General features: G+C 36.8%; 1 long non-coding RNA gene across 1 annotated transcript; it reads right to left on the bottom strand.

Moving 5' to 3' along the window:
* Positions 1–2,227: 2,227 nt before the first annotated feature.
* On the bottom strand, positions 2,228–13,708 carry LOC131383397 (uncharacterized). Its single transcript, XR_009213387.1, has 3 exons — positions 13,603–13,708; positions 12,287–12,396; positions 2,228–2,479 (listed from the first exon to the last, which is right to left on the bottom strand). It is a non-coding gene; the product is annotated as an uncharacterized LOC131383397 (long non-coding RNA).
* Positions 13,709–17,347: the final 3,639 nt, after the last annotated feature.

Raw genomic sequence — 17,347 nt, 5'->3', positions numbered from 1 at the left:
GTCATGTATTGACTTATGCCTGAGATATAAGAAATGTACCATTAGGCAATCTTGTCATTGTTTGAGCATCATAAAGTGTACTTACACAAACCTAGATGAAAGAGCCTACTACACACCTAAGCTATATGGTAGGTGGCCTATTGCTCCTAGGCTACTAACCTGTTTAGCATGTTACTGTACTGAATACTATAAGCAATTGTAATGCAGTGGTATTTGTGTATCTTAACATATCTAAACATCAAAAAGATATAGTAAAAGTACCATATTATAATCAAATGGGACCACCATCATGTATGTGGTCTATTGACTGAAAAGTTATATGGTACATGGCTATAATTTCTCCCAAGGCATTATCTATAACTGTTTAACTTTTGCCATCACGTTTATCATCTGGCTTTATCTTGCTAATTTTACTTGTTACTATCTGTCGCTGATACCTAGAATATAACCTTTGTGAAAGGAGGGAATCTGTCCTGTTTACTTGCTATGGACCAGTGCTGGATACTGTTCATAGCATTCAATAATCAATAAATATTTTTTGAATGAGTGATTGAAAGAAGGGGACTATGAGATAAGATACAATAAGAAACGGAGGAATTTCATGAATAAATATGAATAAGAATTCAAGAAAGTATAATGAAATGTTTATTAAGGAAGTAAAAATTTGATTGCACGCCTTAACAAAAGACAAGGTTAGTTGAGCTTGGTTTCTTGATGAGACGTGTGAAATGCAAACATATTTGAGAATACAAACACATTTTAAATAATTAATAATCATTAACGTCCTCTAATCATGGCAGAACTTATTAAACAAATAATTATCTTTCAGAATTAAAAGGTAAATAGGAAGATAATTCATGTCTTTGCTTATTTTTCTCTCTATTGTTTTGAATCAGGAAAGAATGCTCCACGTGTGCAAGTGAGTATGCAGATAGATGCACCTATCAGCAAATAAACGAAATGTCCTTTTAAAATATCAGGAGACATTCAGAAGCATTCCACAACCTAAGTGCTGTTACTCTAGCGTTCAAATGACCTAAATTATATATAAGTTGTTCTCTTGGTTGTCGCTACTCATGGAAGTCATTTCTTAACCTGAAATTTTACAAATGTTGACTTAATGGAAAGAATTTTGCATTTGTGTCTCATTTTTATTGTTTTGGAAATCTCACTTAGTTTTGAATATCCCTAATACATGTTTTGTATTTGAACACAGCCATTAAGCCAAGAGTTGACAGATCTTGGAGGTGGACTCTTACAATAGATGGCTGTATCTTACAGGGTCAAACAAAGTTTTATTCTTACATCAGCCACTTTCTGGTTTGCTAACCAGGTTGTTTCATTTCTGCAAGCCTTAGTTTCTCACTTGTGAAAGAGTAACACATATCACAAGGTTATTGTAAAAATTAAATGAGATCATGGCTATAACACAATATTTGGCACACTGTCGTTTCCATCCACTTTTAGTCTCAGTTCTGACACTTACTAGCAATGGGACCTTTTCAATGCACTTCTCAGGGTTTCAGTTTTACACTTTCAAATGAGAGAATAAGGGCCTTCATGTTCTTAAAATTTTTTTAGATCAAAAAAATCTGAGTCTTACATGTACAAGTAATCAGCCTGATCATTCAGATGGAAATGATATGTTTGCTTCCATGTCTCTGATAACCCCTTGCACATTAATTTCCCCATTTTATTTCATCTGTTTTCCCATGCGTAAGTGCTAATATTAAATATTATTTCCTTGAGAAAGCCACCTCTATCTTTCAGATGTGTCAAGTACTGAGTTTGTTTAAAGCTCAGCATCCACAGTGTGTTATGTAATGTAGGAGGCGATGGTGGTCCTCTTGGTAATATCCTTAAGAGAGTAATATCAAAAGTTTTGAATTTTCTAAATCAAATATCATTTTTAAAATGTTTTAGCTTCTAAATAAAACATCACTTTTAAAATGTTTTAATTTTAGTATTTATTATCTGTATTTGAAAAGGTAATTCAGAAACAGAACACTTGCACACCCTAAACACTCTTGCGTTCTTCAAGAGTTCAGCTCAGTCACCTACTCCTAAATGAGAACTCGGGGACCGAGGGATAGCAATGGATGGTCCCTCCCCATTTAAAAGTCTCCTTACTTCAGTTTCGCTTCTGTAGTGTACTAGAGCCCAGCTTTACTTGATTCTTTTCACATTTTGTCAAGTAAGGATAAAACACAGATAAAGAAATACGCAGTTGAAAATGCATTTGTATTTTAATCGAGAACTGTGTGTTCAGGAATTATCGCTCATGCAAACAGAGATAGTCATCAATCATAAGTGTTCCTTTGTATCTACAGCAACTTATTACAGAGAAAAGAAGTATCTCTGGAGTCTGAGAAATTTGCTGTCAGAAATACTGCATGAAACTCCTTTCCTTTTTTAATTTCCTGCTAGCCTCCAAAAGGAGAAATGAGGTAGGAGGGATGCTTTTTTCTTCTGCTGGGACCTGAAAATATAGAGGAACAGGCATTAACCTGGAACACTGTCATTTAAATCAATACTCTGGAAATGATATTAGTTATTATTTTTATTGTTTAGTATGAAAAATCATAGCAAGATGGGTATAATACTTAATAAATGAATACATGTATATGAGTGTAGATAGGTTTTTGTGTGTATATAATTTGATTCATACAAAACTCTATTACATTTTAATTGTGAATCAGAACAAGACACTTAGGACAGGAACCCAGGGCTTCTGCCTCCTACATCATTACCGTATTATATTTTCTTTAATTTATTTAAAAATCAGATATTTGGTTAAAATAATATGAATTTGAGGGATCTGAATAACTCTGTATGTATTCATACATATGTGTATATACATACACATAGCACAAGAGAATTTTTTCACATCCAGTAATCAAGATTTTGATTTACCCTTTGCAATTTTTAAACAATAGTTTTAGTATTTAATATAGACCTGCCTTCAACCTGTATTTTCCATATTTAAATTATCAAGTTTGAGAAATGAGCAACAATTTAAATCCCCAATCAGCATAGACTAGATGGTGAGACAAAGGTCATCTGCAAATTGTACTCTAAACGTTAAGTCTTTCCATATGCTTCTACTTTTTTATTTTACATGATATGTAAACATCATCCTGGTAGGAATAATATTTCCTTTTTTTATAATTCCTTGTAAGTATGAGAGGAATACAGTGATATCTTAGCAAAACATAGCTGTCTGAATCTAATTGTGTAGGTTTTTAATACCCCAGAACACTTTAATTAATTATCTCCACGTTCTTCTCATAAATTAAACTATGAAGTCAAGAGCTAAGCAGAAGAGCATTTTAATGGTAGGCTGATCTCAAATAGAAGCAATGCCTACATCTACACCATCCAGAACATGTCCAGTCTCAAATGATGAACACTAAGCAGTTTTTCAGCCTTCAGTATTTGTTTGGAAGACATCATGAGAACACCAAGTTTTACAGGCTTGGAGATAGGGAGTGCCTTTTGAGGGTTAAAAGTATGATATTTAGAGTTAAGGAAACCTACGTTTATATTCAATCTTTACGTGAGCTTAAACAACTCTTTAATCCTCATTCTCTTCATTCATAGAATGGAAATAATAATATAATCTATCTCATTGGATATGTTTGGTAAGGATTATAGATTAATATATATTCAACATATTAATCATCAGGGAAATAAAAGTTAAAACCACAATGAGATATCCCCTTTTAGGGTGTTTATTACCAAAATGACAAAAGATAATATTTTATGTATGGCAAGGATGTGAGAGAAGAGTACCCTTGTATAACTGTTGGTGGGAATGTAAATTAGTATAGACGTTATGGAAACCATTATGGAGGTTCCTCAAAAAAGTAATAATTTAGCTACTATATGATCCAGGAGTTTCACTTCTGAGGAGCATATACACCAAGGAAATGAAATTAGTATCTCAAAGAGATGCCTGTACTTCCATATTTATCACTGTTATTCACAATAGACAAGATATGGAATCAGCCTGAGTGTCCATCAGTAGATAAGTGGATAAAGAAAACTAACATAATGTACATACACAATGAAATACCATGCAGCTGTAAAAAAAAAGAAGGAATTACTGTCATTTGCAACATGGATTAACCTAGAGAACATTATGTTAAATGAAATAAGCCAGGCATGGAAAGACAAATGCTTCATGATCTCACTTATGTGTGAAATCCAAAAAGTTGAAATCATAAAAGCAGACAGTAAAATGGTGGTTTTCAGGAGGAAGGGGTAGGAAATGGGGAGATTTTGGTGAAAGACTAAAAAGTTTAAGTTAGAGAGGATAAATAAGTTCAGGGGATATACTGCATAGCATTGTGACTATAGATAATAATGTATACTTGAAAATCATTGAGACTAAATCTTACATGTTCTTACCACAAAAAAATTAGTATGTTGAGGTGATGAATTTGTTAATTAACTTGATTTAATCATTTCATGATGTATACATATATATATCAAAACATCACATTGTATACCATGAATATATATAAATTCTATGGGTCATTGTACCTTAATAGAAGCGAAAAAACATCATATATATATATAAATATAATATATATTGTTTTACATATAATATATATTATAATGTTTTATATATATTATAAATATATATTATAAATATATAGTGTTTTATATACATTATATAAAAAACTATATATAAAATATATATAAAACACTTTGACTAGTATCTTCACATGGCCACTTTTCATCTGATAGTACTTAGTAATTATAATTTAATCATATTGTCTATGCTTCCTTTGATACTGTTTACCTTTTGCCCACTACTCATTCAACAAATATTTATTGAGTACCAACTATGTAAAAAGCATAGTCTTAGATATACAAAAGCACATATCTGTTCTCATGTGATTTTATACTCTATTTGTACTAATGTATTACTCAGTTTTTCATTATGCAGTCTCTACATTTTCTATTTATTACTGTAGTTACACCATTATTCCAATAGTCTCACAAATAAATGTAAAGTTTTGACTGATAAATGATTCAAAGAAGGGTGGATCAATGCTATGAGGACCTTGCTGTTTTTCCATATTGAGGAGTAGACTTGCTACATAGCTATTATCCACAGAATCTCAAGGTTGGAAAGAATTGAAAAGATACCCAATTAAACAAGTTCGTGTTTGTATGTTATTTATTCCCTTTAATTATTCTCCTCTGTACATTTTCTATCATTTACTCTAATTAAAGCCCATTCTCTCAGCTCCTTGTCACTTTCTCAACTTACTATAATGTAAGATAAATAATTATGAACAAAAATAAGACTGGGATATAAATGGGAAAACAATATAGTAAAATCTTGTTAATCCCATGCTAGTTCATTCAAAATAACATTCAAATCGAATCAACAGTTATTCCCCAGTCAAATAGATATGGTTTTCTCATTAAAATTGTTCACTTAATACAAAGCATGCATTATGAATTCTTTAATGCAGAAATTAGGTCCCAAGAGGACCTCGTATTATTAAAGAGGTAGAATAATTCCAAGAGTTGCCATGAAACAACTGTATATCAGCTACAAGTGAAGCAGTATCTGTGGACCACTGCGATTACTTAAGGCTGTGGGATTTGGTTTGTAGACAATCATTCATTCACATCTCCTCTTTAAAACAAATATTCAGGACTATTTTTAAAAATCTGCAACATTTTTCATAGGAAGGACTTCCCTGCTTTTTACAGCATTCAGTGTCTGGTACAGAATTATTTAACTTTAATAATTAACAATAATAAATTGAAGAAGCTCTCTCTCTCAACTGTGATCTAATTTTTCAGTGAGATGCTTGTTTGTGATCTGCTTGAATTCCTAAACATTGAAAATTTTTCATTGTGATTGCTATGCTTATATCACTTGAGAACTGTTATGGCAAAGTTCTAAGTGTATTTGGAGGAAAGAACTGGAAGATACAGGACTGCATTTTTGAGAGGCACATTTTCTCCTCTTTGCTGTCTTCCAAATAGAGCTACCGTGATCTGATGCTCAGAGGATCTCTGATGTTTGTTTCTGGACTTAATGCAATTTTAATGTTTAAGAACCTGAGGATGATTGGATTAGAAGTGTTATAAAAGCACATATTACTAGGATTGTTTGAAATGTTGTTAACTGCATCATCTCATTATAAAAGGAAATCTTGTTTTAGTTGGAATCCCTGGGGGTATGGATGGTATTTTTCTTTTACAACTATTAAACAAGACAAAGGTCGACAGTACAGTAAACATGCTTTGAGCTATCAGGGCATGATTTTAGCATATGACTCCCCCTCTGTTCTAGGAACAGTTGGGAACAGTTATTCCCTGCTGTGGCCCAAGTTGTGTCAATATGAAAATTCATTTGGGAAATGTGTAAATCATTAGAAAAGGTTTGCAGTATTTTATTCCACTAAGGATAAAATATAACATGCTATGTCACCATGATGATTTATGACTCTTGAATTTCCTTGGGATAGATAAACCATGTGCAGTTTAACATCCCATACTCTTTAAATTAACCAGCATCACTATCTCTCCATGATCCATTTGCATCACAGAGAGGGGTAGATTTGAAGGTTACATCACAAAAGCATGTGAGAGCAGAATCTGTGTTTTATAGTAATAATTCATATAATGAAAACTACAATTTTATGGAAAGACAATTCAATTCATAAAAGAGGTATGATAGCATTAACTTTGCCATTACACTAAAACAGGCATACTTTCAACGCATATTTTTGTTTACTCTCTTATGCACAATTTCCTAGATGCAACAGGAAACAAAGATATCTAAGATTTGACCCCCATTTTAAGAAATGTAGAATTAAAATCTTAATAAATTTATCTTACTCTCTAATTTCAGCTCCATTAAACCAGAATCAAAGACAAGGAAAACCAGAAAACATTTAAGAAACCTCTCTGTCTTCCTCCTAGATTTTCTCTTAAAACAGAGCTAATGTTACTGACTTAAGAGCTAGTAAACCCTATTTTATGCCAGACAGCTAATTGCAAACTTCTCCTCTTTAAATATATTTCAAAAGTCAAAAGAAGTGAAGAATCAGCTAAAGCACCCTTGGAGAACCCTGGTGCTCACAGTATTGATGTGTTTAAGAAGAGATCTTGGAACTGTTTTTCTGTTTCTACACAAGGAAAGGAGGCATTTCTCTTTTCTCTCTCTCTCTCTCTCTCTCTCTCTCTGCAAACCCAAGATATTGAAACTCTCCACCGTTAAGCTTACCAAAGTTCTGCTTATCCTCCAAGGTTTGACTCCTTCCTAAACATAAGCCAGAGTTAGTCTCGCCCTTCTCTGTGTCCTCCCAGAACTTCCCACACAACTTATTCACAGCTTTTGATGATTCCACACCATGAGAAATACACATATTCCTATCTCCAGAGCAAGAATACAGATGGCAAGACAATCCAGATCTCATCTTATTCCTCCTGGTATTTCTACAGTTTAGAAAAGTACGTGGCATTTATGAGGTATTTAATGAGTTAAATAATGGGCTACAATAAATGTTTGAGGTGATGGATATCACTAGATTTGATCATTACACAGTGTATGCTCATAAATACGTACAACTATTACATATTCATAAGAATTAAAAATAAATAAAACTTTTAAAAGTAATATTTTGCTTCTGGGGGTTTTCCATTCAGAAAAAACAAGGGCCATGAACCCTCTTTTTAATCGCAGTTGGCCTTCTGTACCCATGGGTTCCACATTCATGGATTCAACTAACTGCAGATTAAAAAAAAAATTACATAAAGTTCCAAAAGGCAAAACTTAAATTTCTCCTGTGCTGAGTGTTATGTTGAATTCATTAGAATGAAGTGATGTGTGAGCCCTGTATTACGCATTATACATAATCTAGAAATGATTCAAAGTATATAGGAGGATATGTGTAGGTTATATGCAAATATCATGCCATTTTATATAAGGTATTTGAATATCCACGGACTGTGCTATCCATAAGGGTCAGGGAACCAATCCCCCATAGATACTGAGAGGGAAGACTGTATTTTATTTTATTTTATTTTATTTTATGTATTTATTTTTTTTGACCTTAGAAAAGTTTTTTTTTGTTTTTTTTTTTAAATTATACTTTAGGTTTTAGGGTACATGTGCACAATGTGCAGGTTTGTTACATGTGTATCCATGTGCCATGTTGATTTCCTGCACCCATTAGCTCGTCATTTAGCATTAGGTATATCTCCTAATGCTGTCCCCGCCCCCCCCACCCCCCACCCCACAACAGTACCCGGAATGTGATGTTCCCCTTCCTGTGTCCATGAGTTCTCATTGTTCAATTCCCACCTATGAGTGAGAACATGCGGTGTTTGGTTTTTTGTCCTTGCGATAGTTTACTGAGAATGACGTTTTCCAGTTTCATCCATGTCCCTACAAAGGACACGAACTCATCATTTTTTATGGCTGCATAGTATTCCATGGTGTATATGTGCCACATTTTCTTAATCCAGTCTATCGTTGTTGGACATTTGGGTTGGTTCCAACTCTTTGCTATTGTGAATAGTGCCGCAATAAACATACGTGTGCATGTGTCTTTATAGCAGCATGATTTATAGTCCTTTGGGTATATACCCAGTAATGGGATGGCTGGGTCAAATGGTATTTCTAGTTCGAGATCCCTGAGGAATCGCCACACTGACTTCCACAATGGTTGAACTAGTTTACAGTCCCACCAACAGTGTAAAAGTGTTCCTATTTCTCCACATCCTCTCCAGCACCTGTTGTTTCCTGATTTTTTTAATGATGGCCATTCTAACTGGTGTGAGATGGTATCTCACTGTGGTTTTGATTTGCATTTCTCTGATGGCCAGTGATGATGAGCATTTCTTCATGTGTTTTCTGGCTGCATAAATGTCTTCTTTTGAGAAGTGTCTGTTCATGTCCTTTGCCCACTTTTTGATGGGGTTGTTTGTTTTTTTCTTGTAAATTTGTTTGAGTTCATTGTAGATTCTGGATATTAGCCCTTTGTCAGATGAGTAGGTTGCAGAAATTTTCTCCCATTCTGTAGGTTGTCTGTTCACTCTGATGGTAGTTTCTTTTGCTGTGCAGAAGCTCTTTAGTTTAATGAGATCCCATTTGTCAATTTTGGCTTTTGTTGCCATTGCTTTTGGTGTTTTAGACATGAAGTCCTTGCCCACGCCTATGGCCTGAATGGTATTGCCTAGGTTTTCTTGTAGGATTTTAATGGTTTTAGGTCTAACATTTAAGTCTTTAACCCATCTTGAATTAAACACCTCTATGCAAATAAACTAGAAAATCTAGAAGAAATGGATAAATTCCTTGACAAATACACCCTCCCAAGACTAAATCAGGAAGAAGTCGAATCTCTGAATAGACCAATAACAGGTTCTGAAATTGTGGCAATAATCAATAGCTTACCAACCAAAAAGAGTCCAGGACCTGATGGATTCACAGCTGAATTCTACCAGAGGTACAAGGAGGAACTGGTACCATTCCTTCTGAAACTATTCCAATCGATAGAAAAAGAGGGAATCCTCCCTAACACATTTTATGAAGCCAGCATCATCCTGATACCAAAGCCAGGCAGAGACACAACCAAAAAAGAGAATTTTAGACCAATATCCTTGATGAACATTGATGCAAAAATCCTCAATAAAATACTGGCAAACCGAATCCAGCAGCACATCAAAAAGCTTATACACCATGATCAAGTGGGCTTCATCCCTGGGATGCAAGGCTGGTTCAACATACGCAAATCAATAAATGTAATCCAGCATATAAACAGGAAGACTGTATTTTAAATACTTTTCCATGATGGCATGATAGACTTGCTTTACACAGTTTCAGAATCAAATCAAAGGCCTGTGAGTGGAAGCTCTTTGGAGGCTATATTGGAATAAACATGAGGAAGCACTGTCAATATTTAGAAACTACCAATAACCGGAAAGGAGCCTGTCACTGGATGTATTTAAGCAGAAAATTAATACAAATCTGGTGGCAATGTTACACAGGAAAATCCAAAATCAGATTAGTTTGTACTAGGCAGACTTAATTTTTTTTAATCCTTTTCTATCTTCCACTCATGTAGCAAGTGTAAAATTATTTTTCCTTTCGTTTCTTTTTCTGTTGTTGTTTTTTGTTTATTGTTTTTTGAGATGGAGTCCTGCTCTGTCACCCAGGCTGGAGTGCAGTGGCTCAGTCTTGGCTCACTGCAACCTCCGCCTCCCAGGTTCAAGCGATTCTCCTGCCTCACCCTACTGAGTAGCTGGGATTATAGGTGTCTGCCACCATGCCAAGCTAATTTTTGTATTTTAAGTAGAGATGGGGTTTCACCATGTTGGCCAGGCTGATCTCAAATGCCTGACCTCAGATGATCCACCCATCTTGGTCTCCCAAAGTGCTGGGATTACAGACATGAGCCACCGTGTCTGGCCTCCTGTTTTGTTCTTCACTGAGTAATGAACCTGTTTTAAGTTGACAGAGAAGGACATAAGGAGAGCAGACACTTGGATATGGCAGTGTCCATTGCTGATTTTTTTCTGCTTCACACTTTATTCCTTAGTCCACGTATTCAGATTCCAAACAACCACTGTGTGTGTGTTCTTGGCTCATGTTCCCAGCTTCTTGTGATCTAAAACTTTTAGCTTGGATCCAGCTCTACAGATCATTAGACTGGATTCATGTTCCCTGCTTACATTCTGAACTTCCAGGCCGTCATCTCTTGCTTATCTTCAGCTTTCACTTCCTTCCTCTTCTTTACCACATTTTCTGATTTGACAACACAACCACCTGCCACTGTCTTCCCTATTTCCCCCACACCATCCTGATCCCTGCCTCAAGCCACTTTATCCCTGTTGCTCAAGACCCAGTATGCTAGAGTTCAATGTTTTTTTGGCAGCTAACATTGTGAAAAAAGATTTAGCTATGTTTGCCCGGATTGTGGAACAGGGAGAGGCTGGGGTATCAATTAGGGAATTGGCTCAATTTTAGAAAGGATAAAAGGAGTGGCAGCACTGCTTTCTACCACCACAGTTATAAACGTGTATTTTTCCAGTTTTTGGTCAAGCAACCACAGAACAGAGAGGCAAAGAAATTAGCTTTGATTTTTTTTAATTGTTAAATTCTTCAACTGTAAGAATTTGCATGTACCTGCTGATATAGTTTGGATATGTGTCCTCACCCAAATCTCATGTTGAATTGTAATCCCCAGTATTGGAGGTAGGGCCTGGTTGGAGGTAATTGGATCATGGGAGTGGATTTCTTATGAATAGTTTAGCACCTTCCCCTTGGTGCCATACCTGTGATAGTGACTTCTTGCTAGATCTGGCAGTTTAAAAGTGTGGTACCTCTCTCTGTCTCTGGCTCCTGCCTTTGCCATGTGATATGCCTGTTCCTACTTCGTCTTCTTCCATGACTGTAAGCTTCCCCGAGGCCTCCCCAGAAGCAGATGCCAGTGTGATTCTCCCTGTACGGCCTGCAGAATCGTGTGCCTACTAAACCTCTTTTCTTGTAAATTACCCATTCTCAGGTACTTCTTTATAGCCATGCAAGAATGTCCTAATACACCTGCCAAAATGTTTCACTCAGAGAATCAAAACGCTGCCATCTGAACTCAGAATGCACAACAACCCATGTCGAGGACAGAAATTGTTGTATAACAATCACCTAGATTATGGGTCAGACAGGTGGGGCCGAGAGATGACAGCAGTGGAAGTGGCCCCTCATCACCCCGTGGTTGCAGGGTTACACACAAATGTAATTAAGGGCCTGGCTGGTGTGCTTCTGGTCTCAAGGTTAATTAACCACAGGAAAATGACACCTTCAGGTGTCCTGTTTCAAAACAGCACTCACAGGAAGAAACATGACTTTAAACTGACAGCACTGACATTGCCAGAGAACGTCACTGAAATCAGCAGAGGTGAAAACAAAGACTGACATAGGTCACTGCACTGCTGACAGGGTGGAAAAAGGACACATCCTTCGTTCCTTTGGTAGAAACAACACTTAAACTGAGAAAAACTCACCCATGATGCCCCACTGTTGAATGGGAGCATTGCCCATGATTAACTGCACATGGAAAGCTCTATCCTCCGTCCTGCTCCCTCCACTTGATCCCCCTCAAGGCTGGCGTCACTGAGCCCCACGTGCTGACCCCAACACAGCCACTCCACACTCCCAGGACTCTCCAACTCATTTCAGACAGAGTCAGCATAATGGGGTGACTAAAGCCCCTAACTCCCAGTGGATACCGAGACCTAACTGCAAGCTCCTTACCTTCTTGGAGGTTTATTTTTTTCCCACTTAAGACCTTTCTTAAATTTTGCATCTTTTCTGTATTCCAATTATCAAGCTATATCCAGATGGATCTTGCATGTCCGTATGACCTGGAAGAGACACATTTAGTGAGAAAGAAAGATGCTTTCTGGTTCTCAACACTGAAAATTCTTCAGTTTTTTGGCAGGTGTACTTGCCTGCCTGTGCAACTGAGCCTGTACTACCTGCTAAGGTGTGCAGTGGGGGGGCAGAAAGAGGACTTTTTTTCTAGGGTGACTGTCACCCAAGCAGCCAGCACAGGACCCCTCTCAGGTTTCTCCGAGTGCTGAGTACAGTGTGTTTGTGCTCTGCTCCCTCTCCAACCAAATCCCCTCTGCTATCAATTTGTAAACAACTCAGCTCTGCCTGCATAATATGTGAGCAGGCAATGCCAGCGCCACACTGTGCCCTTCCCTGTTCCCAGCCAAGTGCACCTGCTGCCCAGGGCTCTGGCTGCTGCTGCTGCTACTGCAGTTATTATGCTCTGCCATCACCGGCCCCGCAGCTCGCTGGGCTGGCGGCACATCTTCAGCATGGAGAGGAATGTTTATTAGTTTTAATTGGTGGACACGGCTGGACAGTGACATTTGGGGAGTATTGCATGTCATTTATCCTGCACCAGGTGCCGGCTGCGATGGCAGATGTAGGTGGGTCGACTTAGAATACAACCTACAGATTATTGCCTTTCCAGAAGAAGGCAGAGCACACACTTTTCCCTTTCTTTTTATACCTCTTGTGCTTTCCTAAGTGGAGAGGTTTTATTTATTCTGAAATACAATGGTTGGTCTGATTTAAAAAAAAGTCATCCCCTCTCCACAACTCATAAAATATACTCTATAAATGCAAGTACCTTTCTTTGTGTTTGACCAAAGAATCGCCCTGACTTTACTGTTAATATTCCATATGTTGCAAAAACTCATATATTCTGGGTGATGGCCTGGATATCAACTCAGCAAATATTTTTACATACAAATGCAATGTTTTACTTTCAGATTCTACTCCTGCTTAACTCTGTATCTAACCTCTGTGTTAAGAATCCTCAAGCTGCATGCTTTTCAATCTAACAAATTTAGCATTTCCGTGTTTAGCTGCTCTTTGACTTTATGTTGCTTTATTGCTCCTCTTCCTACAAGGTTCAGGCAACGATGTCCATAGCAGAGTCAGGTGGAAACATTAGAAATCCTTCCAAGCAGCAACGGGCATGTGAGTTGCCAGCTGTCTCCCTTGGACGCACTAGTCCTGGACAATGGCACAGAATCACACATACAAAGCCTAACCTCAGGAAACGGTCACTTTTTTCAGGATTCCTTCCTCTACTTCAGCCCATCAGCAAAGCGTTGGTTTCACCAGACCATCGGAAGCCAAGAACTTGGCTTAAAGTTGTTGCTTTATGCTTTAATGATGGTGGTGTGTCTCATATATAGCTTCTGCTTGTTTATACATTTATATCAGCCTCAGCTGCTGCGGGAATGCGCTGAGTGCTTAGTGAAGTTTCGAAAGCACAGCACGAGAAACTGTAAAACTCTTCTGCCACCTAGCGGTGAAATAAAAGCTGCGATCATTGGAAAACGTTAAAACGTCTGTAGGACTTGGGATATCAACTTGTTAAACTTTGGCTTCACATTAAAAGGACACAATAAAAACATATACCCCACGTCCTCAAATATAGTAATTAAAAGTGACCTAAAAGTAATGTTTTAATGAAGCCAGACCTCTAAACAGTAAACTACTAGAGACTATGTCTTGTGCTGGTAACTAATTGCAGCGCTCTGAATTGTTGATTTACAAAACAGTTACCCAAGAAAATTAAATCACTATATTCAATTTCATTTCCAGATTATCACAGTTTATTTTTTCTCTTTAACCATCGGTTTTCAGCTGTACACTGTTCCAAAGTGGAGGGCGAGCTTGGAGTGTGTTTGTGAGTGAAAAATGAAGGTTATTTGCTTTGAAAAACCTACAGCTCATGTTATAGCGTAGAGTAAGCACAGCCACAGAAGGTGGCGCTTGCCCTGAAACATGAGGAAAGAGGGAAAGTTCGGGATCTGTGAAACTCACACGTAACAGTAGAATTACTGAATCCTGTCTTTATTTGGTTTTAAATGACACAAAATAAATACTGTAAAATAAAGCAACAAATTATTAAAACATTTCCAAATTGCTGCTGAGTGGGTCGATGCCATTGTTTTGACACAAGTAAATGTGAGGTCTAACGAAATCGCTCTATGCATGATGGGAAGTTGATGTGTCTTCACAAAACAGGGTTTGAGGAAAGATGAGTACCTGGAAGCATCTTAGGAAAATACTCTGAGTAGCAGATGGCATGGTTGCTTATGGATGCTTAGCATTCAACGGAGAGAGAGATTTAGAAAATGCTAACAGTGTAGAAATTGTAGAATCAAGTATCTTCCCTCTGAAAACGTAAAATAAGAAAACAAAACCTATGCATAATTTAAGGATGCCCCAGGACAGTTTTAAATTATGCAATCCACATATCCATGCTTAATGTATTCCTTACTTACTTCGTGACACTGATCACCAGCCCCCCAACACACACACACACACACACACACACACACACACTTTATTTCTGAAACGAGTCAATTAGAGAAGCAAGTCTGTATCTACTATGTAACATTCATTTCTAAAGCAAATATACCGGTGAGCAGGGAAGCACGAAAGGCATTTGCTAACTAAATGCTTCTTTTATCAACTCAGTGGTCTTCTCTGTTCTGAAAGCTTCTCAAACGTGTATAATGGGATTAAAAGCACTTTCAATAAAGTTCATTACCTTAGTGGTCCTTCCCATCTTCATGTGAAATTAACTGTATCTCCTATATGTACATCTACTTAAAGGAGTAATTTAATGGCAATAACATCTATATCTAAGAGGGTTATGTTTCCCTTGGACCTGCTTCACACTTACAAACCTCTTTATGCTGTTTAGAATAAAAACCAGAAATGCTGTTTTCCTTCTGTTTTAGTCAAATAATGAAGAAAGTGACAAAAGAGGAAAATCAAATGATTTTTAAAAGCTATAATCCTAGAAAATGGTGGTGCCATAATACTTTAAAATGAATACTCAATGGAGGAGGAAGATAAATAGAATACAGTTATGCTGTATTCTCATTAAATATTCTCTAAAACATTTATTTAATCTTTCATCTTATACTGTCTTCTCTTCTCATTTTTGCCCCTCTAAACACACACATACACACAGAATCTCGGCCCATCTCTTTATTTTAACAAATCAGGGTTGCCTCCCTATTTTCACACACTTTTTCAAGGTTAGTATTCTAACCCCACGTTAGAGAGGGGCTATGTCATAAACGTTAATTACCCTTCCTTTAATGAGCAGAGCCTGGATTTTTTTTTTACACTTGAATCAGGAAAGACTGACCTTTTGCTCAGCTCCACTACTAAATTTCATTTTGCCTAATTATTATATTAAGGGGTGGGTATATGGCCCAGGTTATCTCAGTATAATAGGAGGTATGCAGAAGAGGCGGGTTGGCGGGGGACAGTCAGAACTCTGGATTCCTAAGACTAAACACCAGAAATAGAACAACTTCTTTATTATTTTCATAGATTTAGGGGGTAAAAGTGCAGTTTTGTTACATAGATATATTGTGTAGTAGTGAAGTCTGAGTTTTTAGTGTACCCATTACCCAAACAGTGAACATTGTACCCAATAGGTAATTTTTCAACCCTCATTTCCCTCCCACCTTCCTACGTTTTGGAGTCTCAATGTCTATTTTTTCACTGTATGTCCATGCGTACCCGTTTAGATATATCTTTTGAAGTTGTCCCAGTGATCTTAGATCTCTGAAGGAAAGCAGTCTTTAGGATAACTGTAGAAGATGCAGGGACTTTGAGTCTGTGATGAGATTGAACACTGGAAATAAGCTATCCCAGAGCCTCTGACCTTCAAATAAAATTGAACCAGGATTTTAGTATTCTTCGTCCAAATGGGTCTAACTTATTCCTTTGCCCAAAGACATGCAGCTGAAGAAACTAAAGGTAATTCTAGAATTCATTCTCTTCCAATACTGGCTGATTCTAAAACTTTTACCTTTTCTACGATACTCCCTGAAATTATCCTAACTGTATATTGTTCTATCCCCACTCATATGCATTTCTAGAATTCTATAGATTTTACTTCCTAAATCTCTTAAATTGATCTTTTCCAGTCTATTCTGCACTCACAATTTTAGTTCAGGCCCTCATAATTTTTCTCTTGGACTGCTGTCACAGCCTCATGACTCCTCTAAAATGAAGTTTTTACTTTGCCTGTGTATGAACTGTGTGTGTAAATTTCACATAGAATAAGTCTTGTCCATGCTTAAAGGCATTCCAAAATTTCCTCTATGTTCAGGTCGAAAGCAAAACTGTTTTATGGGGTAAACAGGCATTTTCTGCTTCAAAATCTATCTTCTTTTTTATCCTTCTCATCTTTATCCTCTTATCATCCAGCCATACTGAAATAATGATATATCTATTTTTTTAATCTCGACTCTGGGCCTTTGAACTTCCTGTAATGTTTTTCTGCATCAATCAACCCCAACTCTAGTTCAGCTTGGTACTTTGCAGTCAGGTATCTGAGACGCCACGTCTCTCATTATAACTTCTGTTTTAGGGTTTATCCTTCTTCTTGCTTTCATATCACATTTTACTTACCTCTTACATAGTCCTAAGCACAATGCCTTATCATTTATTTTTATTTTTAATTTTTTCTACTAGTATATGAGCTATTTGGGGGTATGGAACATAACTTTACCAACCCTTCATGCCATGCCTGGTACAGAAAAGGTTCTCATTAAATGCTTTTTGATAAATGGGTTTCCAACTTTAAAAATATAAATTCTAAAAGTCACAGAACTAGTTAGTGGTGCAAATGCAAGCAGAATTGAGATCTTTTGATTCTCAGTCCTGTTATCTTTCTAGTACAAATATACTCTATACTCTTTCAGGCTTAGTTTACTCTGGACTCCAGCGGTTAAAACTCAGAACTGTCATTTAAGA

This window comes from Hylobates moloch, unplaced genomic scaffold (genome assembly GCF_009828535.3).
Source record: "Hylobates moloch isolate HMO894 unplaced genomic scaffold, HMol_V3 SCAFFOLD_4, whole genome shotgun sequence".
NCBI classification, from domain to species: Eukaryota; Metazoa; Chordata; class Mammalia; order Primates; family Hylobatidae; genus Hylobates; species Hylobates moloch.
This window is presented reverse-complemented; position numbering and strand designations above follow the sequence as displayed.